Genomic DNA, 8140 nt, shown 5'->3' with positions numbered 1-8140 from the left:
TATATATATACAGTACATAGTTTATTAACTGACACAACTGTTTACATAATTCAGTCTCTTCCAGTTTTCATACATTTACATTATGTTATTCAGCAAATAGCTTATCAACAAGGGACTTGGAAGTTAAAACAATCAAGTTTTAATCCTATAAGACATTTTGAAAGTACACACTTCAGTATGGTGGAATTATCATGCCATAACTCTCGCAAGAGAAAACAAGAACTTGCGCACGCATGCTGTAACTCTTGCGAGAGAAAATGAGATTGCGCTCGCAAATTCATATCCAAGCAAGCAAAAATCATACTAGCTAGAGGGAAATATAGATTTCTGTGAGCATGAATGAAGATCTATTTATCTCTCTCTCTCTCTCTCTCTCTCTCTCTCTCTCTCTCTCTCTCTCTCTCTCTCTCTCTCGCACACATATTTCTCCTCTTGTGCACGATTACTCCTCTCATGCACAGAATATATCTGCTCACATACATTGTCTCCCCTCGTGCGAGCTTCCTCTGCTGCTCGCTAACGAGTTACTTTTGGCAGAAGGTGGGCGGATCCAGTTGATGTTCTGTTACTACACATGAATGATTACAGTCCCTGTCTTCTGTGATTGGCCGGACAGCAATATTTTAAAAGAAACTTTATTGAACAAACTGTAAGTATACCACAGACAGACAGCTACATGGAAGACCATCGTCAGAAGGTAAGTTATTTATGTCTTGCAATGCCTACTATTTTGAGTGGCACACAACATCTTAAACATTTATTTAAAATGTTTTAGTAACTTACCTTAGATTGCTGCCGCTATCTGCTGGCAGAATATTGTTGTAAACATGATGTAAGCTAACGCTAGCTGATTAGCATGTCTGTTTTGCCTGTTACAGATGTAAACAGATTCACTACGAGGCGGGTCATAGTGAGGTGAACAATTCACATAACTGTAAGTGTACTGTCAACATTGTGCAAGATTATTTAGCAATGTGTCTTTCTATTAAGATGCCATTGAAAGTCAGCTGCAGCCACTCCTCTTCCTCCTACCAGGTAATATATGTAATGCAGGCAGGTAACGGCAGWAAGATAGAGGACTGATACTGATGTCTGAGTTCTTCATTCTTGGCAAATGTTACTCAATATTGTGATATCATATTGAGTTTATGCAGTGATTTTGTTGTTGTACACTTTATTTTGCTTTTGTAGAAACACAGTTGTAATTAAAACGTTTAATTATAACTCTGTAATGAATGACTGAATGAAACAACCCACCAGTTTATATTGTATTTGTGTCATTATCCCTATACTGAACAATGTCATCGCACATTAGTCTATTAATACAATAAAAAAAATGGTAACTGCAAGAAGTTTGTGTACAAGTTTGTTTATTTTTTACATTTTGAAACATTGTTGTACAAAAAGAAGTCTGTAATCTTATTAAACAGTCATTTGGAATAAACAATGTGTCATGTAAACACCCCATTAATAAAATAATACATATAAAATAAAATACATTCAAACACAATAATATTTAAATAACAGAACTAACCAAAACCGACTCCGTATCAAGACAACCAGTCCTATAAGAATATATTAAACCATTTCATATTTTTTCAATAAAATGTTTTTTTAATTAATTCTGTGCACACGCGAGCAGCTGTCTATTTACGCTCGTGGAACTCTATTCCCCTCTCGCGCAGATATTAATTTGTGCGCACAGGATTTAAATTTGCTCTCACGAGATCTCGTTTACTCTCACGATAGTGTTATCATTATGCTGACACCATACTTCAGGTACAACATGGTACAGTACTGACATTTGCTCATTTTGTCATTACAGTTATTAAAGATGTCAATTTTTTAAAAAAGTCTAAATTACCTTTGTTTTCATACAAATAATAATTCTCAGTTTCAGATTCTGGTTTTGATTTGATTGATTTGTTAAAAAAAATAAAAAATACAACTCTCAAGTCAAGTCCAGGGTCAAGACAGCTTTTCTGGGACAATATTGGGTTGACTGACCAAAACATTAATTATTCACTTTATTCACTACAAATTCAAGAATTGTTTTAGTGACAATGTTTTTTCCAGTACAATACCTTTTGTTAGGTTGAAAATGTCACATCTAACTTGAGTTTAAGTTTAGTGATTTGAGCATACATGTTTACTATTACCTTAATAGTTAAGGTTTATTAATGGAAACATTAAAAACTGAATGAGAAAGTAGACATAACTAAGTATTAGTCTGATTAAAGTTCATGCAAGTAAAGACTCAGGATCCAGATCCAGAATGAAATAGTTCAATAAATTTGACTCATCTGTAAGAGTTTGGAGAAAACTGATGTCAGTTTTTTTACCCTTCTTTTTTTGCAGCTTTTTTATTTTATTTTTATTTTTTGCAGCCTGTGCATCATAGTCATACTAACAATGCAGTAATTCTCATTTATCACAACAAAAGTTCATATTTCAGCTRTTTATTCCAGTTTGACAGCTGCCCTGCTCTGTGTTCTCATTTGAACTCAAGGCTGCAACTTCTTAGCGTTTGGAGAATGTAGCATTTCACAGAATAAAAGATGAATGAGCAAAACCTACTAGTGCAGAAAGYGCCTGGAAGACTGTAAAATGAAATGTCACCGGTCTTGTATTGCGAAGAGCAACAAGTCAATGTGAGTAAAAAATGAATGCATTTCTCCCGATTCCCATCTTTTTTATTTTTTACTTGTCGTGTGGGGGTGAGGGGGTGAGAGCAATCACATTTATCTCTATTGCAAACCCCGAGGCTAGGATAAATGAGTTCAAATGATGGAGTATTTGCATCACTGAGCAAGATCTTGGATGAACGAGCTGCAGCTATTGATGAGACCCTACTCCAGGCTTCTTGCAGTATGATTTGAGTCCCACATGACTCTGGTGCATTTCATTTACTCAACTCAATAAACTACCATATAAACCATGGGCTTTATTTTTACAAGAGAAATACCCAGTCCAACTAACTATATTATTGACTAAGGAGTTATATGAGGTTAGCATGTATGGGGAACTTATATTGGACTATTCTCCTTGGTAAACAGGAGAAACTATTTGGACTTCATTTTTTGACCTTAACTAATTATTATTTAGAAAAACTATTTATTTTTACATACAAAATGAACCATTTTAACTCATTAAAGCTTGWACCATTCTGACATGTCTTCCACAACCTTATTTATTTGTTAACAACCTTAACTTAACACAATAATGAAGTGAAAAACATATTCTAACATGATCCATGGTTTTAATTAACACAATTTAGAGTGGGCTACACCACTAGGAATATTTAAATAACTTTTCTTTGTCCTTGAATTACAGGACTGATTTGCTAGATGAAGAAAGTCATGCATTTTACGTTGCTCCTGGTTTTTTACCATGGAGCAGTTTTTATTTTTTCACTTTTTTCCCTGAACTGTCTGACTTCATTCTGATTTTTCATCATCAAACTTGTGTAGGTTGAAATGGTTACTGAGAAAAAGTAAAGACGACAATAAATAAATAAATTAATTAATTAATTTAATTAAATAATTTGAAAAAAACATCTATAAATGATAATAATTTCTAACATTTAACAAAACAACTGTGTAACAACAGAATCATCCTTTGGATATAAACTAGATCTTTAGTGAATTGGACCCTGTCTTGTTTTGGCAAAGTTTAGTTCGACCAAAGTCGGAGAGCAGAGTCGGCAGCTTTGAACATTTTAAAACCCTTTTCAGGACATAAAATTTCAAAATTGAATCAGAAGACTGACAAGCGTGAAAGTGTTTTTGAAACCCTGACTTTTCAAACTCAATCCCAAAGGCTGACAGCCATGTAAGGGTAATATAAGCAGCTGCTTCCCTTTATGACAATAAAAATAGCTTATGACCACAAAACACCAGAATGCCACAAGGAAAAGGCAAAGCATTTTAAAGTGCCATCAAGACTGAGTCTAAAAACGTCATTTTTCTAAATAAACTGTTCATATTGGATCMCTGGGAAGACCATCTTTTTTTCATTCTTGATACAAAAATCAGCATAATACTGTACTGTAGATTAACATCTTAAAAGCATTATGCGGTTTGGCAACTGTTTTTTGAACTATTCAAAGCCAAAAATTAAAAAAAAAATCATTTCATGAGATTTGAAAAAAGCAAAAGTAAGAGGATGTGGAATTTTGTGAAACCAACTGGGGGGTTTCAGACTACTGGCATTTATCAGTGGTTTTGTATTTTAATKAGTGTTTTATTAAGTTGTTTCAGCCCAGGGCTTGGAACAAAATTGTGTCTTTTAAAGAGGGATCATTAACAACCTTTGGTAAAAGTGCTTCTCACTGTCACAAAAATCTGCATTTGGAAGCAATTAATACAAAATAAAAATGGAATATGAGAAAAATACTTCTGTTTTGTGTTATGTGTGTTTTGTTCCGTAATTAGTATGAATGCCCCTATGTGATTGTAATGTTAAGTTGGCTGTGAATTAGGAAAGAAGCCCCATTTACATTTATCAAACAAATTAAAAAAACAGGAGCCGAAAGGCAAGAAAACTCCATCCATCCATCCATTTTCTGTACACGCTTCTTCCTTTTCAGGGTTGCGTGGGTCACTGGTGCCCATATCCAGCAGTCACAGTGCGAGGGGCGGGGTACACCCTGGACAGGTCGCAAGTGGCAAGAAAACTATTTAAATTAATACTTTAGGTTTTATTTAGGTATTTGTTAAATGGAAATAATTTTAATAGTTTAACTGTTGTAAATAGGTCTTTATTTCAGAGAAAGTTAACAACTACTTTAAGATTAAAACAAATTGTTGTGTCTTAAAACAACACCACTCATGGGTGAATTATGTTTTATGAAACTACACTTCTGAGGGTTATTTCATAAAATGTGTTTGATCTGTGAGCAAAAACAGCAACAGAAACAGGTAGTTGTCGTAGCATCTGTGTGAATCACTAAAATCATTAGTCATTTTCAAGGTAGTGCCAGACCACCTTAGCTGCTTTCAGACTAGCTGTGAGCTCATCGGTCCTTTTGGATCAAACTATTTCTCCAAGGCAAGGTCAATCAACATGTATTGTGTTAATTTTATTCTCTTTCCAGATAATTCCTGTTTAAATGAGCTAAGCAAACACTCAGACCTGCAGTTTAAAGACTGCATTGCTGTATGGTAAAGAACCTCTATTATAGTTTAACATTCAGTGGTTTGAGTAAGGAGGGAGAAATACACAGAGAGAGACGCAAATTGAGTTGGATATGTTAAGATTAAGAGAGAAAACCATGAAAATAAAGATCTGAAAAAGAACTGTTTTGTTGTGTATTGCTGCTGCCGCCCTGAAATTGGGTCTGCACCACCATAATGGGTGTTTACTGAGATAAGATTTCACAAAACCAACCAGCTCTGCCGTTTCCAGCAGGTAATAATGAAGTTTTCAGGGCTCTCAGTAAATTATCAGAAAACCAAAGTTAACTTGTGAGAAGTGGATAAGAACCACTTCATAGAATTATTTACTTGAAAAGATAAATGACTTGTTTACCTTGGCTTTACCTGCTTTCACTTGAACTGCGGTGGTTCTGGGGTCACGCTTCCAAGAAGGTGAAGAACAAGCCTGAACAGATACGGGGAACTTCTGAACACTGAACTTTTAATAGTGACTTTTGGGGTCACCGATGGCAGAGGCAATGTGTCACAGTTGGCTCCCGAGTTGGGCTGTGTCCCAGAGGATTCAATAATCCATTAGGACTATTATTTCTAAAGTAGATTAATCCTTGTCATTTAACGCTTGGCTGATGTCCATTTGAAGTCATTATGAAGAGGCACTGACAACGTTTCATAAATTATTCACGGCAATATCTGGGACGCTCTTCACTCACCACGCAGGGCCATAAGGCCGGATCACTTGTCACTTGAGGAAAACTTCTTCACCGTGATAAATTGAACAGGCGGATCATTTTTAACACGCATGCAGCCCTGCTGGTGCAATGTAGGACATGGCTAGACTACATGTTTGGCTTTTCTGCTATTAAAAGACAATTCAGTCTTCATTTCAGTACTTCAGCTTTATAGTGTCATTTGGATTCATTTACTGTAYGTTCAAATGAGACCTGCTTACATAACTTTAGAAACAGGCTTAGCAATACTTCAAGGCATACTGAAGTGGGGTTCTGTGGAAAAGCTTTAGCAAATATCATCTTACTTGTTGTAGATAGGTCTTTGAATGACCTCTGTTTAGAAAAAGTTCAAAAACCATGCCTGTTTAGGCCACCTTCAGGCCCAGGCTTCCTTGGAAAAAAGTGATCTCACTGGGATTTGCCTGGTTKAATAAAATATAGAAATAAAACATTTAGGTCCAACAGAACTAGCATGCTAATGGCTAAACTGAAAGAAGCTAAAGCACCTTCTTSGTGAACACGGTTCTACTCTACTCAATTTGGGTTCTGATCAGTGTGCTTGTGTCTCCATTTCAGTGTCCCTCATTATGGGGCATGATTATGGGCGGAGCTTCTGCAGCRGCTTCAGTTGTGTTAAAATAAAAGCTGTTTTGGTCTTACCGTTCTGACTTTACTTTTTAATTTATTTGTTTTTTTGTTGCAGTGCTGTTTATAAATGCTTGTGTAACCATGGGCAGCCAGTTTGTTCGAAACCTCCCTGTTATCTGCTCCGTTTCGTCTCCTTCACCTCWYTCCAGAAAGTGTTTACAAGTTCTKTCTTTCCCAAGATTGTCAAAAAGGTTAAACCACKGTTTTATCACTGCTTTCACCATGTTGTTGCATCGTGCCGCACGCYCATATTCCAAAACAGTCTTTCTTCCCAAAAGGAAGTTTGCACAAGTACCGCCATTCCTCTTTCAATCAATCCCAGAGCTAATCCACAGGCAGCATTATGATGATGTCAAAATMGTAGGTGTTCTGTACTTGCTTCTACCCGCTAAGAACCACCAGAGAGGAGGTACTGAAACAGCACAGCTGTGTGTGGTTGAGCACGCTTGGAACATAATGGAGACGCGTTCGGCCGAGCCGAGCTGAACCGCATACAAGCACACCAGTGGAGATGATGCAATCCAATACCAAACCTAGTCTAAAAAAATCCCATACAGGTTCATCCATTTCTTTTCCTTGGTTGATGCTGTTCAGGGCAGGTATTTAGCTAGATCAGAGGGGAACCAGGGCATCATAAGAATGCCGTATTTGGTTTTTCTGACACYTTCTTTAGCTTGATGATGCCTCCGGGCACCGTGTTGATCTTTGGGTTTGTTGAGCATTAAGACATTTCTGTTTAAGTTGATTTCTTTCCCCTCCATCAATTTCAWAAACTTCCCTAAACTTTGTGAATGGGGGTGACCATAATTATTTTAAGCCAAAGGAAGACACAGAGATAAAATTGTGCCAACTTGTATAGAGAAGGTGGGTAGGGATTTTAAAGCTTCAGTAGTTGGCACAATCTCACTCCCAGTTTGTACATAACTCATTTTTTTTGGTACATAATCATTTTTTATTTATTAACCTTTATTTAACCAGGCAAATCCCACTGAGTTCACAAATGTCTTTATTAAAGCACAACCCATTCTCACTCCYGACTCATCAACATWTTGACACTTGGTCAGGTAGCCGTCTGCGTCCGGTTTTGGATGCGTCAGGTACCCTCCGTGTGTCATTTCTTAACAAGATGAGACAGAGGAGGATGAGCGCRTTGTCATATTTTTGTAAAGAGTAGGAAATGTGCAACAWCTAACTGTCCCATACCCTAAATTTAAATTAGCCATATACAGCCTATCCCCGACCTCAGTACCTAACTTATCATGTTTTTGATCTGAGTTCGTTTTACAGAATGAAATGTCTGAATGAGTGCTCATCCAAGACTGGTGATTCCATACTTTTTGCCAGGGTTTGTATTAACATTCCCCACATATTTTCTAATATTCAATATGTTCTTTTGTTGGATCCATTTGTGGCATTAACCTGTATTATTAACTCTATTCTTTTTGTGTGCCTGTTCCTTTCTGCAGCAGTAACTCTGTTTCCCCACTGGGCTAATTAAAGTTTCATCTCATCTAATTAAAGAGATGTCTCTTCTTTTAAGAATTCTGAACACACACACACACACACACACACACACACACACACACACACACACACACACACACACAC

Source organism: Austrofundulus limnaeus, unplaced genomic scaffold (assembly GCF_001266775.1).
Source record: "Austrofundulus limnaeus strain Quisiro unplaced genomic scaffold, Austrofundulus_limnaeus-1.0 Scaffold154, whole genome shotgun sequence".
Classification (NCBI taxonomy): domain Eukaryota; kingdom Metazoa; phylum Chordata; class Actinopteri; order Cyprinodontiformes; family Rivulidae; genus Austrofundulus; species Austrofundulus limnaeus.
Note: the sequence above shows the minus strand (reverse complement) of the source record.